This window comes from Scyliorhinus canicula, chromosome 2 (assembly GCF_902713615.1).
Source record: "Scyliorhinus canicula chromosome 2, sScyCan1.1, whole genome shotgun sequence".
Lineage (NCBI taxonomy): Eukaryota > Metazoa > Chordata > Chondrichthyes > Carcharhiniformes > Scyliorhinidae > Scyliorhinus > Scyliorhinus canicula.
The window spans coordinates 1,945,045-1,965,636 of record NC_052147.1 but is presented as its reverse complement, the minus strand read 5'-3'; the positions used below and the strand labels follow the sequence as shown (position 1 = coordinate 1,965,636).

The 20,592-nt window shown below is 42.5% G+C and overlaps 1 protein-coding gene across 1 annotated transcript in view; it reads left to right on the top strand.

The window, feature by feature from the left end:
- The window catches only part of ttll5 (tubulin tyrosine ligase-like family, member 5), a 509,143-nt gene that overhangs the window by 478,173 nt on the left and 10,378 nt on the right, over positions 1-20,592 (top strand). The gene's annotated exons all lie outside the window — the stretch shown is intronic.

Sequence of the window (20,592 nt, the reverse complement as noted above, 5' to 3'; positions counted from 1 at the left end):
ATTCTCCCGTCGGGAATGGTGACCAGGATCCGCACGTCGCCCAGACTCCCCTTCCAGGCTCACCAGGGAATTCCCCCGCTGGGAATTCTCCCGCTGGGAATGGTGACCAGGATCCACACGTCGCCCAGACTCCCCTTCCAGGCTCACCAGGGAATTCCCCCGCTGGGAATTCTCCCGCTGGGAATGGTGACCAGGACCCCCACGTCGACCAGACTCCCCTTCCAGGCCCGCCAGGGAATTCTCCCGCCAGGAATGGTCCTCCTTCAGCCAGCGGGTTGGCCTTTACGCTGCTCAGTCCAGGGCAGGGTGGTGGTCCGGGGATAGGCCCCTTGGCTGAGGGTATCATAGAATTTGCAGTGCAGAAGGAGGTCATTCGGCCCATCGAATCTGCACCAGCCCTTGGAAAGAGCACCTGAACTAAGCCCACACCCCCAACCTATTCCCATAACCCAATAACCCAACCCAACATTTTTGGACACTCAGGGCAATTTAGCACGCCCAATACACCTAACCACCGCATCTTTGGACTGTGGGAGGAAACCGGAGCACCCGGAGGAAACCCACGCACACACGGGGAGGACGTGCAGACTCCGCACAGCCAGTCATCCAAGCCAAGCATCGAACCTGAGACCCTAGAGCTGTGAAGCAACTGTGCTAACCACTCTGCTACTATGCCCCCCCCCTCCCCCTCCACCCCTGTATGTCTCTACCCCTCGCTCTACACTTTACCAGGACAGTGGAATCTGAATGGCTTGCTGCAGTTTCTTCTGAGAGACCGCATCGTTCGTGCCGCAAACCAAGCGGTCGCACAACTATTCAAATAGGGCAGTGCCGTAATCACAGAATTCTGCAATTTTCCGTAACTTTGGCAAACACTCAGCGCCGACTCACCCGGGGTCCTTTCTGCGATGCTCAAACGATACTGCTGTACTATGACGGACGGGGTTGGATTACAGTGCTGGCCCACTGAGGCTACAAGCTCATTGAACGTTTTAGTGTCTGGGGCCGCTTGGTATGTAAGGCTGCGTATCACTCCGAACCCGTGCACGCCACTGGCAGTGAGCAAATGACTGACTGCCTGGCGATCGTTCTCTGCGATATTGTTGGCCCGTAAAAAGTAACACATCCTCTGTGCGTGCTGATTCCAGCCTTCCATGCTGCATCCGTAAACTAGGATCTCTGGGTAAGCGTTCTCCAAGGCGGCCTTCAGGACGTGCGACAACGCAGAATCGCTGAGCAGAAACTTATAGCCAAGTTCCGCACACATGAGTGCGGCCTCAACCGGGACCTGGGATTCATGTCGCATTACATTCACCCCCCACCACCTGGCCTGGACTTGTGAAATCCTACCAACTGTCCTGGCTACCTGGGGTTACCCCTATTTCTGGATCTGTAAAGACTTAATCACCTGTTAATGCTTGCATTCTAAGCATCTTTGAATTTGTCTGTATATATGTTTTTGGAACATACCTCTTCATTCACCTGAGGAAGGAGCAGTGCTTCGAAAGCTAGTGTTTGAAACAAACCTGTTGGACTTTAACCTGGTGTTGTAAGACTTCTTACTGTGCATCCGTGAAGAGGCATGATGGAAGAATATGTCATGCCTGTGTCTGAGAGGGACTGGGGCGCGGCTCAGCAGCTTCAATAGCTATCCAGTTTTTATCCTCATCGCCAGTTTTATAAGGCCACCAAGAATCCACATCAGGTTTTTTAAAAACAAAAACTAACTTCATTTTACAACCACTATTATACACAGCTCCAGAAGCCCCCGACTGGGTCAGCCTTCATTGGTGCCTTACTGTTCAATTCTACATATAGGCAGAAATCGTTAGAGGGCCCCATTAACGGGGAAGCTCGTATTCTGCATGGTCCACATGATAGTTAATCATTCTGACCCTGTAAGACCCATGCTGGTTATGACAACACAATCTCACTTGCCCTCCCTCTCTACCTCTTTTTCAAACTCTCTCTAGCTCTCTCTCCCTCGTGCTCCCTCTTTATAGATTTCTTTCTCTCCCTCTCTCCAACTCACTCTCTCTCTCTCGAGCTCGCTAACTCTCTCTAGCTCTCTCTCTATCTCGTGTGCTCTCTCTAGCTCTCTTGTTCTTCATGTTACATGTCTCCCTGTGCCGGAAGTGTCAGGAATCTCTTGGATATTGAATGAGCTGCTGGCTCATTGCCCAGATGCGGGAGTCAGGGTATCAGATGACTCTGGAGCAGCTGTTAAGGGGTCTGCCGAGATCAGATGTCCGATTGTAAATGCGCTTGAAGCAAGACAGCTCCACTCATTGCCACAAGGATTTAGTCTGAGGATTTTTCTGTGCTCATTAAACGCAGAGGTGGACGTGCTAGAGGATTACTCGTAGTTTCCATTCAGCAGCTGATAATATGGCAGTGCACAGCAAGTATTTAATTAACTCTGCAAAGATGGGCCAGTCCCAGAATAGTTCGCAAATAAAAGCAAAAACTTTAAAATCCAGAGATATGAAATAGAGAAGGATCACCAATATCAAAAGCTTTCTGGAATAAGGGAGAGTATCAAATTGAAGGAAAGGCTTACAAAGTGGCAAGATTAGTGGGAGACTAGAGGACTGGGAAATCTTTAGGGGGCAACAGAAAGCTACTAAAAAGCTATAAAGAAGAGTAAGATAGAGTATGAGAGTAAACTGCTCAGAATATAAAAACAGATAGTAAAAGTTTCTACAAATATATAAAACAAAAGAGTGGCTAAGGTAAATATTGGTCCTTTAGAGGATGAGAAGGGAGATTTAATAATGGGAGATGAGGAAATGGCTGAGGAACTGAACAGGTTTTTGGGTCGGTCTTCACAGTGGAAGACACAAATAACATGCCAGTGACTGATAGAAATGAGGCTATGACAGGTGAGGACCTTGAGAGGATTGTTATCACTAAGTAGGGAGTGATGGGCAAGCTAATGGGGCTAAAGGTAGACAAGTCTCCTGACCCTGATGGAATGCATCCCAGGGTACTAAAAGAGATGGCTAGGGAAATTGCAAATGCACTAGTGATAATTTACCAAAATTCACTAGACTCTGGGGTGGTCCCAGCGGATTGGAAATTAGCAAACGTGACACCACTGTTTAAAAAAGGAGGTAGGCAGAAAGCAGGAAATTATAGGCCAGTGAGTTTAACTTCGGTAATAGGGAAGATGCTGGAATCTATCATCAAGGAAGAAATTGCGAGGCATCTGGATGGAAATTGTCCCATTGGGCAGACGCATTACCAGTGCGATAGATTGGGGCAGCACAGCAGCATTGTGGATAACACAAATGCTTCACAGCTCCAGGGTCCCAGGTTCGATTCCGGCTTGGGTCACTGTCTGTGCGGAGTCTGCACATCCTCCTCGTGTGTGCGTGGGTTTCCTCCGGGTGCTCCGGTTTCCTCCCACAGTCCAAAGACGTGCAGGGCAGTGGATTGGCCATGCCAAATTGCTCATAGTGTCCAAAATTGCCCTTAGTGTTGGGTGGGGTTACTGGGTTATGGGGATAGAGTGGAGGTGTTGACCTCGGGTAGGGTGCTCTTTCCAAGAGCCGGTGCAGACTCGTTGGGCCAAATGGCCTCCTTCTGCACTGTAAATTCTATGATAATCTATGATAATGGGGAGCCAATGGATGTGGTATATCTGGATTTCTAGAAAGCCTTTGACAAGGTGCCACACAAAAGGTTGCTGCATAAGACAAAGGTGCATGGCATTAAGGGTAAAGTAGTAGCATGGATAGAGGATTGGTTAATTAATAAAAAGCAAAGAGTGGGGATTAATGGGTGTTTCTCTGGTTGGCAATCAGTAGCTAGTGGTGTCCCTCAGGGATCCATGTTGGGCCCACAACTGTTCACAATTTACATAGATGTTTTGGAGTTGGGGACCAAGGGCAATGTGTCCAAGTTTGCAGACGACACGAAGATGAGTGGTAAAGCGAAAAGTGCAGAGGATACTGGAAGTCTGCAGAGGGATTTGGTTAGGTTAAGTGAATGGGCTAGGGTCTGGCAGATGGAATACAATGTTGACAAATGTGAGGTTATCCATTTTGGTTGGAATAACAGCAAACGGGATTATTATTTAAATAATAAAATATTAAAACATGCTGCTGTGCAGAGAGACCTGGGTGTGCTAATGCATGAGTCGCAAAAAGTTGGTTTACAGCTGCAACAGGTGATTAAGAAGGCGAATGGAGATTTGTCCTTCATTGCTAGAGGGATGCAGTTTAAGACTAGGGAGGTTATGCTGCAATTGTATAAGGTGTTAGTGAGGCCACACCTGGAGTATTCTGTTCAGTTTTGGTCTCCTTACCTGAGAAAGGACGTACTGGCGCTGGAGGGTGTGCAGAGGAGATTCACTAGGTTAATCCCAGAGCTGAAGGGGTTGGATTACGAGGAGAGGTTGAGTAGACTGAGACTGTACTCGTTGGAATTTAGAAGGATGATGGGGTATCTTATAGAAATATATAAAATTATGAAGGGAATAGATAGGATAGATGCGGGCAGGTTGTTTCCACTGGCGGGTGAAAGCAGAACTGGGGGCATAGCCTCAAAATAAGGGGAAGTAGATTTAGGACTGAGTTTAGGAGGAACTTCTTCACCCAAAGGGTTGTGAATCTATGGGATTCCTTGTCCAGTGAAGCAGTGAGACTCCTTCATTAAATGTTTTTAAGATAAAGATAGATAGTTTTTTGAAGAATAAAGGGATTAAGGGTTATGGTGTTCGGGCCGGAAATGGAGCTGAGTCCACAAAAGATCAGCCATGATCTCATTGAATGGCGGAGCAGGCTCGAGGAGCCAGATGGCCTACTCCTGCTCCTAGTTCTTATGTTCTTATGTTCTAATATATCTGAATGCAGGGTTCCTCAGATACCAGTATAACATATCTGAATGCAGAGCATCCTCAGCTACCAGTATAATATATCTGAATGCAGGGTTCCTCAGATACCAGTATAACATATCTGAATGCAGAGTATCCTCAGCTACCAGTATAATATATCTGAATGCAGGGCATCCTCAGTTACCAGTATAATATATCTGAATGCAGAACATCCTCAGTTACCAGTATAATATATCTGAATGCAGAGCATCCTCAGCTACCAGTATAATATATCTGAATGCAGGGTTCCTCAGCTACCAGTATAATATATCTGAATGCAGGGTTCCTCAGCTACCAGTATAATATATCTGAATGCAGGGTTCCTCAGCTACCAGTATAATATATCTGAATGCAGGGCATCCTCAGTTACCAGTATAATATATCTGAATGCAGGGTTCCTCAGTTACCAGTATAATATATCTGAATGCAGAGCATCCTCAGCTACCAGTATAATATATCTGAATGCAGAGCATCCTCAGCTACCAGTATAATATATCTGAATGCAGGGTTCCTCAGTTACCAGTATAATATATCTGAATGCAGGGCATCCTCAGCTACCAGTATAATATATCTGAATGCAGGGCATCCTCAGCTACCAGTATAATATATCTGAATGCAGGGCATCCTCAGCTACCAGTATAATATCTGAATGCAGGGTTCCTCAGTTACCAGTATAATATATCTGAATGCAGGGCATCCTCAGCTACCAGTATAATATATCTGAATGCAGGGCATCCTCAGCTTACCAGTATAATATATCTGAATGCAGGGCATCCTCAGCTACCAGTATAATATATCTGAATGCAGGGCATCCTCAGCTACCAGTATAATATATCTGAATGCAGGGCATCCTCAGCTACCAGTATAATATATCTGAATGCAGGGCTTCCTCAGTTACCAGTATAATATATCTGAATGCAGGGCATCCTCAGTTACCAGTATAATATATCTGAATGCAGGCATCCTCAGTTACCAGTATAATATATCTGAATGCAGGGCATCCTCAGTTACCAGTATAATATATCTGAATGCAGGGCATCCTCAGTTACCAGTATAATATATCTGAATGCAGGGTTCCTCAGCTACCAGTATAATATATCTGAATGCAGAGCATCCTCAGCTACCAGTATAATATATCTGAATGCAGAGCATCCTCAGCTACCAGTATAATATATCTGAATGCAGAGCATCCTCAGCTACCAGTATAATATATCTGAATGCAGGGGTTCCTCAGTTACCAGTATAATATATCTGAATGCAGAGCATCCTCAGTTACCAGTATAATATATCTGAATGCAGGGCATCCTCAGTTACCAGTATAATATATCTGAATGCAGGGCATCCTCAGTTACCAGTATAATATCTGAATGCAGGGCATCCTCAGCTACCAGTATAATATATCTGAATGCAGGGCATCCTCAGTTACCAGTATAATATATCTGAATGCAGGGCATCCTCAGCTACCAGTATAATATATCTGAATGCAGGGCATCCTCAGTTACCAGTATAATATATCTGAATGCAGGGCATCCTCAGTTACCAGTATAATATATCTGAATGCAGGGTTCCTCAGCTACCAGTATAATATATCTGAATGCAGGGCATCCTCAGTTACCAGTATAATATATCTGAATGCAGGGCATCCTCAGTTACCAGTATAATATATCTGAATGCAGGGCATCCTCAGTTACCAGTATAATATATCTGAATGCAGGGTTCCTCAGTTACCAGTATAATATATCTGAATGCAGAGCATCCTCAGTTACCAGTATAATATATCTGAATGCAGAGCATCCTCAGCTACCAGTATAATATATCTGAATGCAGGGCATCCTCAGCTACCAGTATAATATATCTGAATGCAGGGCATCCTCAGCTTACCAGTATAATATATCTGAATGCAGGAGCATCCTCATCTACCAGTATAATATATCTGAATGCAGGGCATCCTCAGCTACCAGTATAATATATCTGAATGCAGGGTTCCTCAGTTACCAGTATAATATATCTGAATGCAGAGCATCCTCAGCTACCAGTATAATATATCTGAATGCAGGGCATCCTCAGCTACCAGTATAATATATCTGAATGCAGGGCATCCTCAGCTACCAGTATAATATATCTGAATGCAGAGCATCCTCATCTACCAGTATAATATATCTGAATGCAGGGCATCCTCAGCTACCAGTATAATATATCTGAATGCAGGGTTCCTCAGTTACCAGTATAATATATCTGAATGCAGAGCATCCTCAGCTACCAGTATAATATATCTGAATGCAGGGTTCCTCAGCTACCAGTATAATATAATTGAATGCAGGGTTCCTCAGTTACCAGTATAATATATCTGAATGCAGGGCATCCTCAGCTACCAGTATAATATATCTGAATGCAGGGTTCCTCAGCTACCAGTATAATATATCTGAATGCAGAGCATCCTCAGCTACCAGTATAATATATCTGAATGCAGGGCATCCTCAGTTACCAGTATAATATATCTGAATGCAGAGCATCCTCAGTTACCAGTATAATATATCTGAATGCAGGGATTCCTCAGTTACCAGTATAATATATCTGAATGCAGGGCATCCTCAGTTACCAGTATAATATATCTGAATGCAGGGATTCCTCAGTTACCAGTATAATATATCTGAATGCAGGGCATCCTCAGCTACCAGTATAATATATCTGAATGCAGGGTTCCTCAGCTACCAGTATAATATATCTGAATGCAGGGCATCCTCAGCTACCAGTATAATATATCTGAATGCAGGGCATCCTCAGTTACCAGTATAATATATCTGAATGCAGGGTTCCTCAGTTACCAGTATAATATATCTGAATGCAGGGTTCCTCAGTTACCAGTATAATATATCTGAATGCAGGGCATCCTCAGAGGCATGATGGAAGAATATGTCATGCCTGTGTCTGAGAGGGACTGGGGCGCGGCTCAGCAGCTTCAATAGCTATCCAGTTTTTATCCTCATCGCCAGTTTTATAAGGCCACCAAGAATCCACATCAGGTTTTTTAAAAACAAAAACTAACTTCATTTTACAACCACTATTATACACAGCTCCAGAAGCCCCCGACTGGGTCAGCCTTCATTGGTGCCTTACTGTTCAATTCTACATATAGGCAGAAATCGTTAGAGGGCCCCATTAACGGGGAAGCTCGTATTCTGCATGGTCCACATGATAGTTAATCATTCTGACCCTGTAAGACCCATGCTGGTTATGACAACACAATCTCACTTGCCCTCCCTCTCTACCTCTTTTTCAAACTCTCTCTAGCTCTCTCTCCCTCGTGCTCCCTCTTTATAGATTTCTTTCTCTCCCTCTCTCCAACTCACTCTCTCTCTCTCGAGCTCGCTAACTCTCTCTAGCTCTCTCTCTATCTCGTGTGCTCTCTCTAGCTCTCTTGTTCTTCATGTTACATGTCTCCCTGTGCCGGAAGTGTCAGGAATCTCTTGGATATTGAATGAGCTGCTGGCTCATTGCCCAGATGCGGGAGTCAGGGTATCAGATGACTCTGGAGCAGCTGTTAAGGGGTCTGCCGAGATCAGATGTCCGATTGTAAATGCGCTTGAAGCAAGACAGCTCCACTCATTGCCACAAGGATTTAGTCTGAGGATTTTTCTGTGCTCATTAAACGCAGAGGTGGACGTGCTAGAGGATTACTCGTAGTTTCCATTCAGCAGCTGATAATATGGCAGTGCACAGCAAGTATTTAATTAACTCTGCAAAGATGGGCCAGTCCCAGAATAGTTCGCAAATAAAAGCAAAACTTTAAAATCCAGAGATATGAAATAGAGAAGGATCACCAATATCAAAAGCTTTCTGGAATAAGGGAGAGTATCAAATTGAAGGAAAAGGCTTACAAAGTGGCAAAGATTAGTGGGAGACTAGAGGACTGGGAAATCTTTAGGGGGCAACAGAAAGCTACTAAAAAAGCTATAAAGAAGAGTAAGATAGAGTATGAGAGTAAACTTGCTCAGAATATAAAAACAGATAGTAAAAGTTTCTACAAATATATAAAACAAAAGAGTGGCTAAGGTAAATATTGGTCCTTTAGAGGATGAGAAGGGAGATTTAATAATGGGAGATGAGGAAATGGCTGAGGAACTGAACAGGTTTTTTGGGTCGGTCTTCACAGTGGAAGACACAAATAACATGCCAGTGACTGATAGAAATGAGGCTATGACAGGTGAGGACCTTGAGAGGATTGTTATCACTAAGTAGGGAGTGATGGGCAAGCTAATGGGGCTAAAGGTAGACAAGTCTCCTGACCCTGATGGAATGCATCCCAGGGTACTAAAAGAGATGGCTAGGGAAATTGCAAATGCACTAGTGATAATTTACCAAAATTCACTAGACTCTGGGGTGGTCCCAGCGGATTGGAAATTAGCAAACGTGACACCACTGTTTAAAAAAGGAGGTAGGCAGAAAGCAGGAAATTATAGGCCAGTGAGTTTAACTTCGGTAATAGGGAAGATGCTGGAATCTATCATCAAGGAAGAAATTGCGAGGCATCTGGATGGAAATTGTCCCATTGGGCAGACGCATTACCAGTGCGATAGATTGGGGCAGCACAGCAGCATTGTGGATAACACAAATGCTTCACAGCTCCAGGGTCCCAGGTTCGATTCCGGCTTGGGTCACTGTCTGTGCGGAGTCTGCACATCCTCCTCGTGTGTGCGTGGGTTTCCTCCGGGTGCTCCGGTTTCCTCCCACAGTCCAAAGACGTGCAGGGCAGTGGATTGGCCATGCCAAATTGCTCATAGTGTCCAAAATTGCCCTTAGTGTTGGGTGGGGTTACTGGGTTATGGGGATAGAGTGGAGGTGTTGACCTCGGGTAGGGTGCTCTTTCCAAGAGCCGGTGCAGACTCGTTGGGCCAAATGGCCTCCTTCTGCACTGTAAATTCTATGATAATCTATGATAATGGGGAGCCAATGGATGTGGTATATCTGGATTTCTAGAAAGCCTTTGACAAGGTGCCACACAAAAGGTTGCTGCATAAGACAAAGGTGCATGGCATTAAGGGTAAAGTAGTAGCATGGATAGAGGATTGGTTAATTAATAAAAAGCAAAGAGTGGGGATTAATGGGTGTTTCTCTGGTTGGCAATCAGTAGCTAGTGGTGTCCCTCAGGGATCCATGTTGGGCCCACAACTGTTCACAATTTACATAGATGTTTTGGAGTTGGGGACCAAGGGCAATGTGTCCAAGTTTGCAGACGACACGAAGATGAGTGGTAAAGCGAAAAGTGCAGAGGATACTGGAAGTCTGCAGAGGGATTTGGTTAGGTTAAGTGAATGGGCTAGGGTCTGGCAGATGGAATACAATGTTGACAAATGTGAGGTTATCCATTTTGGTTGGAATAACAGCAAACGGGATTATTATTTAAATAATAAAATATTAAAACATGCTGCTGTGCAGAGAGACCTGGGTGTGCTAATGCATGAGTCGCAAAAAGTTGGTTTACAGCTGCAACAGGTGATTAAGAAGGCGAATGGAGATTTGTCCTTCATTGCTAGAGGGATGCAGTTTAAGACTAGGGAGGTTATGCTGCAATTGTATAAGGTGTTAGTGAGGCCACACCTGGAGTATTCTGTTCAGTTTTGGTCTCCTTACCTGAGAAAGGACGTACTGGCGCTGGAGGGTGTGCAGAGGAGATTCACTAGGTTAATCCCAGAGCTGAAGGGGTTGGATTACGAGGAGAGGTTGAGTAGACTGAGACTGTACTCGTTGGAATTTAGAAGGATGATGGGGTATCTTATAGAAATATATAAAATTATGAAGGGAATAGATAGGATAGATGCGGGCAGGTTGTTTCCACTGGCGGGTGAAAGCAGAACTGGGGGCATAGCCTCAAAATAAGGGGAAGTAGATTTAGGACTGAGTTTAGGAGGAACTTCTTCACCCAAAGGGTTGTGAATCTATGGGATTCCTTGTCCAGTGAAGCAGTTGAGACTCCTTCATTAAATGTTTTTAAGATAAAGATAGATAGTTTTTTGAAGAATAAAGGGATTAAGGGTTATGGTGTTCGGGCCGGAAAATGGAGCTGAGTCCACAAAAGATCAGCCATGATCTCATTGAATGGCGGAGCAGGCTCGAGGAGCCAGATGGCCTACTCCTGCTCCTAGTTCTTATGTTCTTATGTTCTAATATATCTGAATGCAGGGTTCCTCAGATACCAGTATAACATATCTGAATGCAGAGCATCCTCAGCTACCAGTATAATATATCTGAATGCAGGGTTCCTCAGATACCAGTATAACATATCTGAATGCAGAGTATCCTCAGCTACCAGTATAATATATCTGAATGCAGGGCATCCTCAGTTACCAGTATAATATATCTGAATGCAGGGCATCCTCAGTTACCAGTATAATATATCTGAATGCAGAGCATCCTCAGTTACCAGTATAATATATCTGAATGCAGAGCATCCTCAGCTACCAGTATAATATATCTGAATGCAGGGTTCCTCAGCTACCAGTATAATATATCTGAATGCAGGGTTCCTCAGCTACCAGTATAATATATCTGAATGCAGGGTTCCTCAGCTACCAGTATAATATATCTGAATGCAGGGCATCCTCAGTTACCAGTATAATATATCTGAATGCAGGGTTCCTCAGTTACCAGTATAATATATCTGAATGCAGAGCATCCTCAGCTACCAGTATAATATATCTGAATGCAGAGCATCCTCAGCTACCAGTATAATATATCTGAATGCAGGGTTCCTCAGTTACCAGTATAATATATCTGAATGCAGGGCATCCTCAGCTACCAGTATAATATATCTGAATGCAGGGCATCCTCAGCTACCAGTATAATATATCTGAATGCAGGGCATCCTCAGCTACCAGTATAATATATCTGAATGCAGAGCATCCTCAGCTACCAGTATAATATATCTGAATGCAGGGCATCCTCAGTTACCAGTATAATATATCTGAATGCAGGGCATCCTCAGCTACCAGTATAATATATCTGAATGCAGGGCATCCTCAGTTACCAGTATAATATATCTGAATGCAGAGCATCCTCAGTTACCAGTATAATATATCTGAATGCAGGGTTCCTCAGCTACCAGTATAATATATCTGAATGCAGGGATTCCTCAGCTACCAGTATAATATATCTGAATGCAGGGTTCCTCAGTTACCAGTATAATATATCTGAATGCAGGGTTCCTCAGTTACCAGTATAATATATCTGAATGCAGGGCATCCTCAGCTACCAGTATAATATATCTGAATGCAGGGCATCCTCAGTTACCAGTATAATATATCTGAATGCAGGGCATCCTCAGTTACCAGTATAATATATCTGAATGTAGAGCATCCTCAGTTACCAGTATAATATATCTGAATGCAGGGCATCCTCAGCTACCAGTATAATATATCTGAATGCAGGGATTCCTCAGCTACCAGTATAATATATCTGAATGCAGGGTTCCTCAGCTACCAGTATAATATATCTGAATGCAGGGCATCCTCAGCTACCAGTATAATATATCTGAATGCAGGGTTCCTCAGCTACCAGTATAATATATCTGAATGCAGGGCATCCTCAGCTACCAGTATAATATATCTGAATGCAGGGCATCCTCAGTTACCAGTATAATATATCTGAATGCAGGGTTCCTCAGTTACCAGTATAATATATCTGAATGCAGGGCATCCTCAGCTACCAGTATAATATATCTGAATGCAGGGCATCCTCAGTTACCAGTATAATATATCTGAATGCAGGGCATCCTCAGCTACCAGTATAATATATCTGAATGCAGGGCATCCTCAGCTACCAGTATAATATATCTGAATGCAGGGCATCCTCAGCTACCAGTATAATATATCTGAATGCAGGGCATCCTCAGCTACCAGTATAATATATCTGAATGCAGGGCATCCTCAGTTACCAGTATAATATATCTGAATGCAGGGCATCCTCAGCTACCAGTATAATATATCTGAATGCAGGGCATCCTCAGCTTACCAGTATAATATATCTGAATGCAGGGCATCCTCAGCTACCAGTATAATAATCTGAATGCAGGGCATCCTCAGCTACCAGTATAATATATCTGAATGCAGGGCATCCTCAGTTACCAGTATAATATATCTGAATGCAGGGCATCCTCAGCTACCAGTATAATATATCTGAATGCAGGGCATCCTCAGCTACCAGTATAATATATCTGAATGCAGGGCATCCTCAGCTACCAGTATAATATATCTGAATGCAGGGCATCCTCAGCTACCAGTATAATATATCTGAATGCAGGGCATCCTCAGCTACCAGTATAATATATCTGAATGCAGGGCATCCTCAGCTACCAGTATAATATATCTGAATGCAGGGCATCCTCAGCTACCAGTATAATATATCTGAATGCAGGGCATCCTCAGCTACCAGTATAATATATCTGAATGCAGGGCATCCTCAGCTACCAGTATAATATATCTGAATGCAGGGCATCCTCAGTTACCAGTATAATATATCTGAATGCAGGGCATCCTCAGCTACCAGTATAATATATCTGAATGCAGGGCATCCTCAGCTACCAGTATAATATATCTGAATGCAGGGCATCCTCAGTTACCAGTATAATATATCTGAATGCAGGGCATCCTCAGCTACCAGTATAATATATCTGAATGCAGGGCATCCTCAGCTACCAGTATAATATATCTGAATGCAGGGCATCCTCAGTTACCAGTATAATATATCTGAATGCAGGGCATCCTCAGTTACCAGTATAATATATCTGAATGCAGGGATTCCTCAGTTACCAGTATAATATATCTGAATGCAGGGCATCCTCAGTTACCAGTATAATATATCTGAATGCAGGGCATCCTCAGTTACCAGTATAATATATCTGAATGCAGGGCATCCTCAGTTACCAGTATAATATATCTGAATGCAGGGCATCCTCAGCTACCAGTATAATATATCTGAATGCAGGGCATCCTCAGCTACCAGTATAATATATCTGAATGCAGGGCATCCTCAGCTACCAGTATAATATATCTGAATGCAGGGCATCCTCAGTTACCAGTATAATATATCTGAATGCAGGGCATCCTCAGTTACCAGTATAATATATCTGAATGCAGGGCATCCTCAGCTACCAGTATAATATATCTGAATGCAGGGCATCCTCAGCTACCAGTATAATATATCTGAATGCAGGGCATCCTCAGCTACCAGTATAATATATCTGAATGCAGGGCATCCTCAGTTACCAGTATAATATATCTGAATGCAGGGCATCCTCAGCTACCAGTATAATATATCTGAATGCAGGGTTCCTCAGCTACCAGTATAATATATCTGAATGCAGGGCATCCTCAGCTACCAGTATAATATATCTGAATGCAGGGCATCCTCAGCTACCAGTATAATATATCTGAATGCAGGGCATCCTCAGTTACCAGTATAATATATCTGAATGCAGGGCATCCTCAGTTACCAGTATAATATATCTGAATGCAGGGCATCCTCAGTTACCAGTATAATATATCTGAATGCAGAGCATCCTCAGCTACCAGTATAATATATCTGAATGCAGGGCATCCTCAGCTACCAGTATAATATATCTGAATGCAGGGCATCCTCAGCTACCAGTATAATATATCTGAATGCAGGGCATCCTCAGCTACCAGTATAATATATCTGAATGCAGGGTTCCTCAGTTACCAGTATAATATATCTGAATGCAGGGCATCCTCAGTTACCAGTATAATATATCTGAATGTAGGGCATCCTCAGCTACCAGTATAATATATCTGAATGCAGGGCATCCTCAGTTACCAGTATAATATATCTGAATGCAGGGTTCCTCAGTTACCAGTATAATATATCTGAATGCAGGGCATCCTCAGCTACCAGTATAATATATCTGAATGCAGGGCATCCTCAGCTACCAGTATAATATATCTGAATGCAGAGCATCCTCATCTACCAGTATAATATATCTGAATGCAGGGCATCCTCAGCTACCAGTATAATATATCTGAATGCAGGGTTCCTCAGTTACCAGTATAATATATCTGAATGCAGAGCATCCTCAGCTACCAGTATAATATATCTGAATGCAGGGCATCCTCAGCTACCAGTATAATATATCTGAATGCAGGGCATCCTCAGCTACCAGTATAATATATCTGAATGCAGAGCATCCTCATCTACCAGTATAATATATCTGAATGCAGGGCATCCTCAGCTACCAGTATAATATATCTGAATGCAGGGTTCCTCAGTTACCAGTATAATATATCTGAATGCAGAGCATCCTCAGCTACCAGTATAATATATCTGAATGCAGGGTTCCTCAGCTACCAGTATAATATAACTGAATGCAGGGTTCCTCAGTTACCAGTATAATATATCTGAATGCAGGGTTCCTCAGCTACCAGTATAATATAACTGAATGCAGGGCATCCTCAGTTACCAGTATAATATATCTGAATGCAGGGTTCCTCAGTTACCAGTATAATATATCTGAATGCAGAGCATCCTCAGCTACCAGTATAATATATCTGAATGCAGGGCATGCTCAGCTACCAGTATAATATATCTGAATGCAGGGTTCCTCAGCTACCAGTATAATATATCTGAATGCAGAGCATCCTCAGCTACCAGTATAATATATCTGAATGCAGGGCATCCTCAGTTACCAGTATAATATATCTGAATGCAGAGCATCCTCAGTTACCAGTATAATATATCTGAATGCAGGGATTCCTCAGTTACCAGTATAATATATCTGAATGCAGGGCATCCTCAGTTACCAGTATAATATATCTGAATGCAGGGATTCCTCAGTTACCAGTATAATATATCTGAATGCAGGGCATCCTCAGCTACCAGTATAATATATCTGAATGCAGGGTTCCTCAGCTACCAGTATAATATATCTGAATGCAGGGCATCCTCAGCTACCAGTATAATATATCTGAATGCAGGGCATCCTCAGTTACCAGTATAATATATCTGAATGCAGGGTTCCTCAGTTACCAGTATAATATATCTGAATGCAGGGCATCCTCAGCTACCAGTATAATATATCTGAATGCAGGGCATCCTCAGTTACCAGTATAATATATCTGAATGCAGGGCATCCTCAGCTACCAGTATAATATATCTGAATGCAGGGCATCCTCAGCTACCAGTATAATATATCTGAATGCAGGGCATCCTCAGCTACCAGTATAATATATCTGAATGCAGGGTTCCTCAGTTACCAGTATAATATATCTGAATGCAGGGCATCCTCAGCTACCAGTATAATATATCTGAATGCAGGGCATCCTCAGTTACCAGTATAATATATCTGAATGCAGGGCATCCTCAGCTACCAGTATAATATATCTGAATGCAGGGCATCCTCAGCTACCAGTATAATATATCTGAATGCAGGGCATCCTCAGCTACCAGTATAATATATCTGAATGCAGGGTTCCTCAGTTACCAGTATAATATATCTGAATGCAGGGCATCCTCAGCTACCAGTATAATATATCTGAATGCAGGACATCCTCAGTTACCAGTATAATATATCTGAATGTAGGGCATCCTCAGCTACCAGTATAATATATCTGAATGCAGGGCATCCTCAGCTACCAGTATAATATATCTGAATGCAGGGCATCCTCAGCTACCAGTATAATATATCTGAATGCAGGGCATCCTCAGCTACCAGTATAATATATCTGAATGCAGGGTTCCTCAGTTACCAGTATAATATATCTGAATGCAGGGCATCCTCAGCTACCAGTATAATATATCTGAATGCAGGACATCCTCAGTTACCAGTATAATATATCTGAATGCAGGGCATCCTCAGCTACCAGTATAATATATCTGAATGCAGGGCATCCTCAGTTACCAGTATAATATATCTGAATGCAGGGCATCCTCAGCTACCAGTATAATATATCTGAATGCAGGGCATCCTCAGCTACCAGTATAATATATCTGAATGCAGGGTTCCTCAGTTACCAGTATAATATATCTGAATGCAGGGCATCCTCAGCTACCAGTATAATATATCTGAATGCAGGGCATCCTCAGTTACCAGTATAATATATCTGAATGCAGGGCATCCTCAGTTACCAGTATAATATATCTGAATGCAGGGCATCCTCAGTTACCAGTATAATATATCTGAATGCAGGGTTCCTCAGTTACCAGTATAATATATCTGAATGCAGAGCATCCTCAGTTACCAGTATAATATATCTGAATGCAGAGCATCCTCAGCTACCAGTATAATATATCTGAATGCAGGGCATCCTCAGTTACCAGTATAATATATCTGAATGCAGGGTTCCTCAGCTACCAGTATAATATATCTGAATGCAGGGTTCCTCAGTTACCAGTATAATATATCTGAATGCAGGGCATCCTCAGCTACCAGTATAATATATCTGAATGCAGGGTTCCTCAGCTACCAGTATAATATATCTGAATGCAGGGCATCCTCAGTTACCAGTATAATATATCTGAATGCAGGGCATCCTCAGTTACCAGTATAATATATCTGAATGCAGGGTTCCTCAGCTACCAGTATAATATATCTGAATGCAGGGCATCCTCAGCTACCAGTATAATATATCTGAATGCAGGGCATCCTCAGCTACCAGTATAATATATCTGAATGCAGGGCATCCTCAGTTACCAATATAATATATCTGAATGCAGGATTCCTCAGCTACCAGTATAATATATCTGAATGCAGGGCATCCTCAGTTACCAGTATAATATATCTGAATGCAGAGCATCCTCAGTTACCAGTATAATATATCTGAATGCAGGGATTCCTCAGTTACCAGTATAATATATCTGAATGCAGGGCATCCTCAGTTACCAGTATAATATATCTGAATGCAGAGCATCCTCAGTTACCAGTATAATATATCTGAATGCAGGGCATCCTCAGCTACCAGTATAATATATCTGAATGCAGGGTTCCTCAGCTACCAGTATAATATATCTGAATGCAGGGCATCCTCAGTTACCAGTATAATATATCTGAATGCAGGGCATCCTCAGTTACCAGTATAATATATCTGAATGCAGGGTTCCTCAGCTACCAGTATAATATATCTGAATGCAGGGCATCCTCAGCTACCAGTATAATATATCTGAATGCAGGGCATCCTCAGCTACCAGTATAATATATCTGAATGCAGGGCATCCTCAGTTACCAATATAATATATCTGAATGCAGGATTCCTCAGCTACCAGTATAATATATCTGAATGCAGGGCATCCTCAGTTACCAGTATAATATATCTGAATGCAGAGCATCCTCAGTTACCAGTATAATATATCTGAATGCAGGGATTCCTCAGTTACCAGTATAATATATCTGAATGCAGGGCATCCTCAGTTACCAGTATAATATATCTGAATGCAGAGCATCCTCAGTTACCAGTATAATATATCTGAATGCAGGGATTCCTCAGTTACCAGTATAATATATCTGAATGCAGGGATTCCTCAGCTACCAGTATAATATATCTGAATGCAGGGCATCCTCAGCTACCAGTATAATATATCTGAATGCAGGGTTCCTCAGCTACCAGTATAATATATCTGAATGCAGGGCATCCTCAGCTACCAGTATAATATATCTGAATGCAGGGCATCCTCAGTTACCAGTATAATATATCTGAATGCAGGGCATCCTCAGTTACCAGTATAATATATCTGAATGCAGGGCATCCTCAGTTACCAGTATAATATATCTGAATGCAGGGCATCCTCAGTTACCAGTATAATATATCTGAATGCAGGGTTCCTCAGCTACCAGTATAATATATCTGAATGCAGAGCATCCTCAGCTACCAGTATAATATATCTGAATGCAGAGCATCCTCAGCTACCAGTATAATATATCTGAATGCAGGGCATCCTCAGTTACCAGTATAATATATCTGAATGCAGGGCATCCTCAGTTATCAGTATAATATATCTGAATGCAGGGCATCCTCAGTTACCAGTATAATATATCTGAATGCAGGGTTCCTCAGTTACCAGTATAATATATCTGAATGCAGAGCATCCTCAGTTACCAGTATAATATATCTGAATGCAGAGCATCCTCAGCTACCAGTATAATATATCTGAATGCAGGGCATCCTCAGCTACCAGTATAATATATCTGAATGCAGGGCATCCTCAGTTACCAGTATAATATATCTGAATGCAGGGTTCCTCAGCTACCAGTATAATATATCTGAATGCAGGGTTCCTCAGTTACCAGTATAATATATCTGAATGCAGGGCATCCTCAGCTACCAGTATAATATATCTGAATGCAGGGTTCCTCAGCTACCAGTATAATATATCTGAATGCAGGGCATCCTCAGTTACCAGTATAATATATCTGAATGCAGGGCATCCTCAGCTACCAGTATAATATATCTGAATGCAGGGCATCCTCAGTTACCAGTATAATATATCTGAATGCAGAGCATCCTCAGTTACCAGTATAATATATCTGAATGCAGGGATTCCTCAGTTACCAGTATAATATATCTGAATGCAGGGCATCCTCAGTTACCAGTATAATATATCTGAATGCAGAGCATCCTCAGTTACCAGTATAATATATCTGAATGCAGGGATTCCTCAGTTACCAGTATAATATATCTGAATGCAGGGCATCCTCAGTTACCAGTATAATATATCTGAATGCAGAGCATCCTCAGTTACCAGTATAATATATCTGAATGCAGGGATTCCTCAGTTACCAGTATAATATATCTGAATGCAGGGATTCCTCAGCTACCAGTATAATATATCTGAATGCAGGGCATCCTCAGCTACCAGTATAATATATCTGAATGCAGGGCATCCTCAGCTACCAGTATAATATATCTGAATGCAGGGCATCCTCAGCTACCAATATAATATATCTGAATGCAGGGTTCCTCAGCTACCAGTATAATATATCTGAATGCAGGGCATCCTCAGCTACCAGTATAATATATCTGAATGCAGGGCATCCTCAGTTACCAGTATAATATATCTGAATGCAGGGCATCCTCAGTTACCAGTATAATATATCTGAATGCAGGGTTCCTCAGCTACCAGTATAATATATCTGAATGCAGAGCATCCTCAGCTACCAGTATAATATATCTGAATGCAGAGCATCCTCAGCTACCAGTATAATATATCTGAATGCAGAGCATCCTCAGCTACCAGTATAATATATCTGAATGCAGAGCATCCTCAGTTACCAGTATAATATATCTGAATGCAGAGCATCCTCAGCTACCAGTATAATATATCTGAATGCAGAGCATCCTCAGCTACCAGTATAATATATCTGAATGCAGGGTTCCTCAGCTACCAGTATAATATATCTGAATGCAGAGCATCCACAGCTACCAGTATAATATATCTGAATGCAGAGCATCCTCAGTTACCAGTATAATATATCTGAATGCAGGGTTCCTCAGCTACCAGTATAATATAACTGAATGCAGGGCATCCTCAGCTACCAGTATAATATATCTGAATGCAGGGCATCCTCAGCTACCAGTATAATATATCTGAATACAGGGCATCCTCAGTTACCAGTATAATATATCTGAATGCAGGGTTCCTCAGTTACCAGTATAATATATCTGAATGCAGGGTTCCTCAGTTACCAGTATAATATATCTGAATGCTGGGCATCCTCA